This window comes from Lontra canadensis, unplaced genomic scaffold (genome assembly GCF_010015895.1).
Source record: "Lontra canadensis isolate GAN:19392208 unplaced genomic scaffold, GSC_riverotter_1.0 scaffold4, whole genome shotgun sequence".
NCBI classification, from domain to species: Eukaryota; Metazoa; Chordata; class Mammalia; order Carnivora; family Mustelidae; genus Lontra; species Lontra canadensis.
This window is the reverse complement of record NW_022630998.1, coordinates 15,897,527-15,906,102: the sequence shown is the minus strand read 5'-3', so window position 1 is coordinate 15,906,102 and position 8,576 is coordinate 15,897,527.

Here is an 8,576-nt window from a genome sequence, read left to right as displayed (position 1 = left end):
TTCTTCCACCAGAAAATTAAAGAAAACCTTTTATTCAGAAATCACTTGGGTGAGAAGAGAAATACAAACCTAGAAATTGCAGGCATATGGTTATAATATTCATTCTTTTATACCTATGAAAGACAGAGTTGCTTTGAGTCATAGGTTATAATAAAAAGCTTGTGAAGGTATTTTAAAAGGTTAGAGAAATCTTAATACCAGGCTGAACAGTAATACTATAAGTCAATGTCAGCTTCACATATAAATTTAAATATCCTAAACAAAATATCGAAAGTATAAAATATTTGTGCTTTAGAGATATTAGGGCCATGGAGTATTTAATAAAGGAATAGAAATTTGTTTCAATAATATAAAATACATTGATTTAATTGACTGCATTAATGGGTAATAGAAGAAAAATCTCATGACCAAGTTAATACCCCCCAAATACCTTTCATAAAACTCAACACCTATTCCTCAGCAGAGCAAGTATTAAATAAAAACACAGTAGTCATTTGTTACTATTTAAAATGTACAAGACACTGAAGCCAATTCGATAAATAAAATTAGGTCCTAATCTGTATAAAGAGGAGGCAAAATTTCCATTTTTAGAAACTATTATTAAAACCCCGAATCTCATGAGTCACTGTGCTTATTCTTTGAGGATTATCTTCTTGCAACTCTCCCTTAGCAGACAAACTATGAAGTATACTTATGTGTTACACATGCATGTAAATAGATGTGTGTGTATTTACATGTCCACTCTTGTAAATGTATGCTGAGTATCAATCTACCAATATTTTAATGACTTCATTTTCTGGCACACGCATACACAAAAGGCATTTCAGAGTTTTATTCTCCAAACTCCAGCCATACAATCAGCAATATTTTGTTTGTTTTGGTATGTGAACTGGTAATACAAATATAGAAACTAGTATAGAAGCTAGGAATATTTGTCCAGAAGTGAAAATTTTGCACGAAGGAATACAGATGTCATCCGTATTCAGGTGTCAGAATGTCATCTTCACCCTTCTACCTTTTCAACCCTCTTGCCACCCACTCTTGGTAGGTAATCCATACCAAGTATTTGATTTACTTTCTCTACTTTTATTTTCACAAAGAAAAGAATAAATACATTTATTTTTTGCTACAATTTTTATTAAATGAAAAATTACTCATTATAGATATTCTTTTGTATTTTGCTTTTTTTCCAGTTAAAAAAATATCCTGGATAGCACTTCCTATCCATTCATAGAGATCGTCATCTTTTTTTGTAGCTAGATAATACTTCATTATGCAGAGATACTGTTTAATCATTCTTCTATCAATGGAGATGGTATTTCACTTTTTTTTTCTTTTTCTGTTTTTAATTGCAGCTAATATTGCATGAATAAGTATGCAAATGTGTGTTTTAAAGTTGTTTGATGTATCTTCAGCCTAAATTCGTAGAAGTGAGTTTACTGGGTCAGAACTTAAATGCCAATGTACTTTCGTTAGCTGTTGACAAATTGTTCCCTAGTTTGAGGTATATGTGATACCTATTTATCCACAGATTCATGCTTAGAATACGTTGTCATACATATTTTTACATTTTTAATAGATATTTTTTAATTTTTTAGCAATCTGAGAAATGGGAGATGAAAAATGGAATCATAGTGTAGTTTAATTTACATTTCTCTAATTACATGTTATAGTACTAGCTTTTTGTTATTCATTTTGTTTTGTTTTTTGTTTTGTTATTCATTTTATTTTTGTGTTTCAAATACCTTTAGGAGTCATCCTGAATGATAAACTGCAATGATTCTGTCTTCTCTTATTACTTACATCCAATAACGCCCGACTTACCTTTGCAAGCAGTAACATCCAGGATATGTGGTGGTGTGGTAATGCTGAACATAAGCGGTAGAAAACACCAGCTTATTTCTTGGCCCCTGCTTAGTTCAGTCAGTAAGAATCCAACTAGCGCTGTGAGAACACTCGAGCTGTCTTTTGGAGAGTCCTTAACCAAGAACAACTGAGGTCTCGGATCAATGTCTAATTCTAACCTCCAAACCTGTGGGAGTCAGTCACTGTCGAATCAAATCATCGAGCCCCATTTCAGCCTTCAGGTAACTGCAGCCCTGGCTGGTATACCACCTCGTCAAAGACTCAAGCCCGAAATGCCCTGCTACGTTCTCCTAGCGGTGGTTCCGGGTAGAGGGTTTCCCTAATAGGTTTGTCTGAAACTGTCTTTCATTTGTCATTATCTCTGAAGGCTATCTCTCCCCCAACCCTCTCCACACACACACTGGAAATAAAATACTATGCAGTTATTTTATCACTTAGAAGATGGAAATGCATTGTATCTCTTGTGAATACGATGCTTAGTTACTTTGTTGTTCTTTTAAAAGTGAGTTGCAGGGGGTTTTTTGTTTGTTACTTTTAAGCCTTTTGTTTTCATTTTCTTCCTAAACACTTTCATTATGATGCGAAGTGTGGTTTTCTCAGATTCATCCTGTTGGGTTTTGTAGAACCTATAAATTCTTTCCAAATAGATTTCTTTTGCCATTTTTTTCCAGTTTTATCAGTTTTTCATCCACTGTCTCTTCTAATAGACTTTACCCTATTATTCTGCTCCTTTCCCATTGGATTATGTATTTTTATTTATGACCACCTTAGCGCTTATTCTGTTTTATGTATTTTCATAACTAAATTTGTCTCTCTACTTCAGTTAGCATCTTTTCTACTAATCATTTTGTTCAAATATTGTCTCTTCAGTTGTGTCTAATTTGTTCTTTTTAAAAAGATTATATTTATTTTAAAGAAAAAGAGAGAGCAGGGGGGGCACCTGGGTGGCTCAGTGGGGTAAAGCCTCTGCCTTCAGCTCAGGTCATGATCCCAGGGTCCTGGGATCGAGCCCCACATCGGGCTCTCTGCTCGGCAGGGAGCCTGCTTCTCTTCCTCTCTCTCTGCCTGCCTCTCTGCCTAGTTGTGATCTCTCTGTCAAATAAATAAATAAAATATTAAAAAAAAAAAGAAAAAAGAAAAAAAGAAAAAGAGAGAGCAGGGGGAGGGGCAATTAGGGGGAGAGGCAGAAGACTGAACCATGCAGTCACCCCTCTAATTTGCTCTTAAGTTCATCTGCTGAAATTTATAATTTCATCTACCAATATTTCAGTTTTAGAAGGCCCACTTCATTTCTTTTATGTTTCAATTTATTGCTGAAATTTTGCATCTCATTTATTTTGACCTTGTTATTAATGGTGAAAGACAATATTTGAAAATACTGATATCTTGATTGTCTAGGATACTTTTTCTTTTTTTTTTTTTTTTTTTTTTGGTGTTTCTCTTGGTCTTATTTTCTGGTGTGATTATAATTTTGCTTAATGTAGATATTTTATGTGAGATTCAGAATAACATCTTCCTGCCAAAGTGTGTATTTTGGTTCTGGAAGCATTTAGAGAAGGGGAAGATGATATGACTCACTCTTGGATTGAGGTGATTCTAAGGAACTTTTTATTTTATTTTGATTGGTTGATTTCGATATTGCTCTCCCTTTAATGTGTCTCTCTTCAGAGTCTGTCCTAAAGCCCTACTGTTATTCTAGGGATCCTATGCCTTTTTTTTAATTTTTTTAAATTTTTTATAAACATATATTTCTATCCCCAGGGGTACAGGTCTGTGAATTGCCAGGTATACACACTTCACAGCACTCACCATAGCACATACCCTCCCCAATGTCCATAACCCCACCCCCCTCTCCCAACCCCCCTCCCCCCAGCAACCTATGCCTTTTATGCACAAGGATCTCCATAATAATCTTCCAAAAGCCCTGTTTGACTTCTGAGACTCTTACCTACTACTTTATACTTAAATACCAGCCTTTTTTAAATTGCTGCACTCAAATAAAAACACATAGTAAGGGAAAAAGTTGTACAAAATGTTAAGACTTCATTTGACTTTATTTTCTCTGAGATGTTATCACCTCAATTCCTAAATGTCCTAAACACCATCATTTGTCTCTTCACCTCTGGCTGCGTAAAACTCTTATTTTATTTCTTACTCTCTTAATTACCACTTTCTGCTCAGCCCTTCATATCTTTACCTTTGCTACTTACGATATGGCAAATATCTCTGGGGAAAACTAGCAAAAAAAAAAATGAGATTCACTTTACTTTGTTTCTTCCTTATCACTGGGATATCAACTCCTAATTCCATTCATTTATTTATTTATTTATTTATTTATTTTTAAAGATTTTATTTATTTTATTTGACCGAGATTATTTATTTATTTATTTATTTTTAAAGATTTTATTTATTTTATTTGACCGAGATTACAAGTAGGCAGAGAGGCAGGCAGAGAGAGAGAGGAGGAAGCAGGCTCCCTGCTGAGCAGAGAGCCCAATGCGGGGCTTGATCTCAGGACCCTGAGATCATGACCTGAGCTGAAGGCAGAGGCTTAAACTCTGAGCCACCCAGGAGCCCCTCCTAATTTCATTTAAATAAGAATTGGTCCTACAAGGTACTCTTATATAGCTGGAAGTGAAAGTTTTCTTTGCTGCCTTCCTTGTAAGATTCACAGCATTAATTGTATTTAAAAATTTCTCCTTTGTATTGTCAATTTCCCTGTTTGTTTTGTGGGTTTTTTCCTAACTTTTAAAAATTATATTGAAATATGAGGGAGGTCTTGATGTTCTGACTTCTTTCTACATTCTTTACCAATACTTCTTTATCAAGATGTCACTTTTTTTTTTAAGGATATCATCTTTTAAATCATTCCGAATCATGTCATTGTCCAGCTCCTTTCATTTTAAACCTAGTTGGTGATTTTCATTTTTTCGATTGAAGCACATTGAAAAGTTTTATTTTTCTTACTTGTGCTTGGATATTTAATTGGGTTGTTTCTGTATTAAAATATTTTAGGGATATAGCCCTACATGCAATGAGATAAATAATTACTATTTTATAAAATTATATATATATATATATGGTAGAAATATATATATTAGAAATGAATATAAATATTAGAAATATATATAAGATATATATGTGTATATATATACACATATATATATATTAGGGAACCTTTTAATGCACTATCTAGTGATTATGCTAGGTGTTGATACGCCATTATTTATAAAGATGACTCAATCAGATAGAGGTAAGACTACATGAGTTTCAGGAGTTTTATGGTTCTTACTGACTTTATAGTCTTGTCCACATTGGTATTTTTGAAAGTTAATTTATACCCATCTCTGAAATTATTTTAAGGAGAGACTTTTTTTTTTTAATAGTGACTACATCGTTGAAAATTTGAGTTCTGCATTAGAACAAACCAGAATTTGTGGGATGCCATTATCTTTATACATAGTTCTTTCTAAATATATAGGCTGAAAAAAAATATGTAAGAAAGTAAAAACACAGCAGTAGAAACTGCAAATTTGCCAACCTAAAAACAAGAAAATAACTGCAATTTATCTACATGATTATTTTCCCAGACTATCTTAAATACTGAATTTTGTGGGGATTGTATAAGCATCGCTATCTCTTCTTTTATAATTACACAGTGCCTAAGCTTTTGCTTGTCTGCAGTAGTTCCAGAGCAGAAATTTGTACTTCTTCATGGAGCTGCTTATTCAGTCTTATTCAACTCGAAGAGAAGTAACTTCCTCTCTGTTACACTCTAATGGACACCATTTGGCAAGTGTTTTTTCAACAAGCTTTACCTCACTCCTGAAAGAATAGGGCCTTCTCTAGTCAGAGGAAAGATAGTAAATCAACTGTAGTGTTAATCAATAAAAGTAATCAGCCTCTGAAGCAAAACTTGTCTATTGCAGTATGTAACAACTAGCTCTTGGCTGGACTTTAAAAACAGAGCTTAAAGAGTGAACAGAGCTCTCCTGCGCTATTTTCCCCACTTTATTTCAAGTAACATTAGAATTTTAGATGAGACTAAAGTTTAAACAGATTGTTTGAGAGTATGTGCACTATGAGTATGAAAAGAATATAGAAAAGAACGAAAGAAGCAATTGTGAAAAAAATAATTCTCTGCAATGTGATGTAATGAAAGAAAATAAGCTCTGGGTATGATTCCAAATATGACTTTGCATGGGAAGTAAAAATCTATTTTTGTGGCTTGTGTGCCATCCAAGGGCTTTATCTAATGTTCAGATCATTTTCTTTTGTGTAATTTCTCCTCTTGTAAGCAACTGTTGATTTGGTGCTGGAATTCTCTTCCTATTTGAAAATGTATTTGCTTGAATTATTTGTATTCTATGCTTCATTGACATAGGTCTTCCAATTAACTAGTTGAACATAATGTGCTTAGTAGAAAAACTAGATAAGAGTTTAACATTGAAACAATCAACTAATTAAATAAATTATTAAAGAAATGACTAAATTTAAAAAATTTGCTCAAGAATTTACTAAATAAAATTTAAAATGGGTTATGTTTCGAGGATGGTTGGAGGAGAAGAAATGAAAACCAGGAACAGGAAAATCTATACTGAACCCACGTAATAAAGAATAAAGGAAAGTTTATTTAGGACATACATTGTTATTCTTTTTAAAAAAATTTTACTTTTTTTTTTTTTTTTTTTTTGAGAGATGGAGACAGAAAGAGAGAGAGAGCACCTGAGCCAGATAAAGGGCAGAGAGACAAGGAGACTCCCCACTGAGCAAGGAACCTGATGTGGGGCTCCCTCCCAGGACTCAGGGATCATGACCTAAGCCAAAGGCAGACGCTTAACCAACTGAACCACCTATGTGGACAGGACATACATTATTTTTTATCAGTTATTTAAAACATTTTATCATTAAAAAAATACAATTACTTTAACCACTGATTAAATGAAGTTCTCTAATGCTAAATACAAAAATGTTAATGGAAAGTTGTTTATAAACTTTAAAGTCTATGATAAATGATAAGTACATACATTATCAAAATTTCTAATGACAGTCACTTTATAAAAATATCCTTAAGTAATACACAAAGATTTCTAAATGTTAAATCCTTAATATTACTAAGCCTGAATGGAATAGTAAAAATAATAACTGGCAAAAACAACTAACACTACTGTTTATAACAAGTATATATTTTGGACATGTGCTCTCTATATTGCAAGTCTGTAAGTAGTTGTCTTATATCTGAAAAACAAAACATAAAACTTTAGGGTATATTTGGCACTGTTCTTACATCTGAGTTTTACTTTAAATATCTGCACAGAACCCATAGGGAGCAAGACACGTTTCAGACTAAAGGACTCATATGAGCAACAGTCAGCTTGGGGAATAGGGAGATGTAAAGTACAAAGAACATTCGCTGTGATGATCCCTTTCTATTACTGGCTGCCGAAACAGTAGGTGGAGAGAAGCCCTGGGAGTAGCAAAATGCTCTGGTAGATCTGGGGGTTTGGTTCAGACAGATGAAAGCCACGATATTACTTTGTACCTTCTGAAACCTGGTTACCAGAGTCATTAAGGACTTATGCTAGAATTAAACACTAAACAGTATTAGCTCAAAACATCATGGAAATTGGAGTATCAGGGCAAAATTGTTTATTGTGATTTCTCAGATTAAGACCTGATGATGGCTAAAGTTCAGGGGTTATACTGTACAATTGCTTTTTCAGTTCTATAATAGTCCTTAAATAAGGATTTTTAGTTAAGTTACTTATTTTTGTAATCAAAGGATATATGTAAGATCCGATGATCTGTATATATAATTATACTCAATGTCTAAGATTTGATAGGTATCAAATTCCATCTTCCCAAGAGATTCTTTTGTGTGTGTGTGTGTGTTTGTGTTTTTTGTTTTTTGGTTTTTGTTTTTTTTTAAGATTTTATTTGTTTGAGGGACACCTGAGTGGCTCAGTTGGTTAAGCATCCGCCTTCAGCTCAGGTCATGATCCCAGGGTCCTGGGATCAAGTCCTACATCAGGCTCCCTGCTCAATAGGGAGCCTGCTTCTCCCTCTCCCACTCCCCCTGCTTGTCACTCTCTCTTTTTGTCAAATAAATCTTTAAAAAAAAAAATTTCATTTCTTTGAGAGGGAGCCAGAGTGTGTGTGGGGGGAGGGACAAAGGGAGATAATCTTCAAGCACACTCCCCACTGACCAAGGAGTCTGACACAGGGCTCAGTTTCACAACCCCGAGATCATGACCTGAGCCGAAACCAAGAGTCAGTTGCCTAACTGACTGAGCCATCCAGGCGCCCCAATAAGAGATTCATTTCTTGGTGTTTTTCCACTATATATGGTAGCCTCCAGGCTTCTAGAAAAATGGTCTTCTTCCAGAGAGACCAAAGTTTATCAAGAGAGTATTTACAAGTCAGATTGTTAAGTGTTTGCTTAATGATCTTATGGTTCTCAAAAACAAGCTCTTTTAAAGCATGTTTATACACTCCTTAATATGATAAAAAGCCTCATTTGAAATAAGGCTAATGGAGTTTAATTCTCCATCTCTACTAAAGTGATTGTAAACTTTCACTTAACAATATCACTTTAGCTTCTTCTGGCAATCCCTTAGGTTAAGAAATGAGCACAGAGAATAGTCAAATCACAATTATTTGCTTTACCACAATTCTCTCTTTTCACACATTTAACCATCTAGAATCACGGA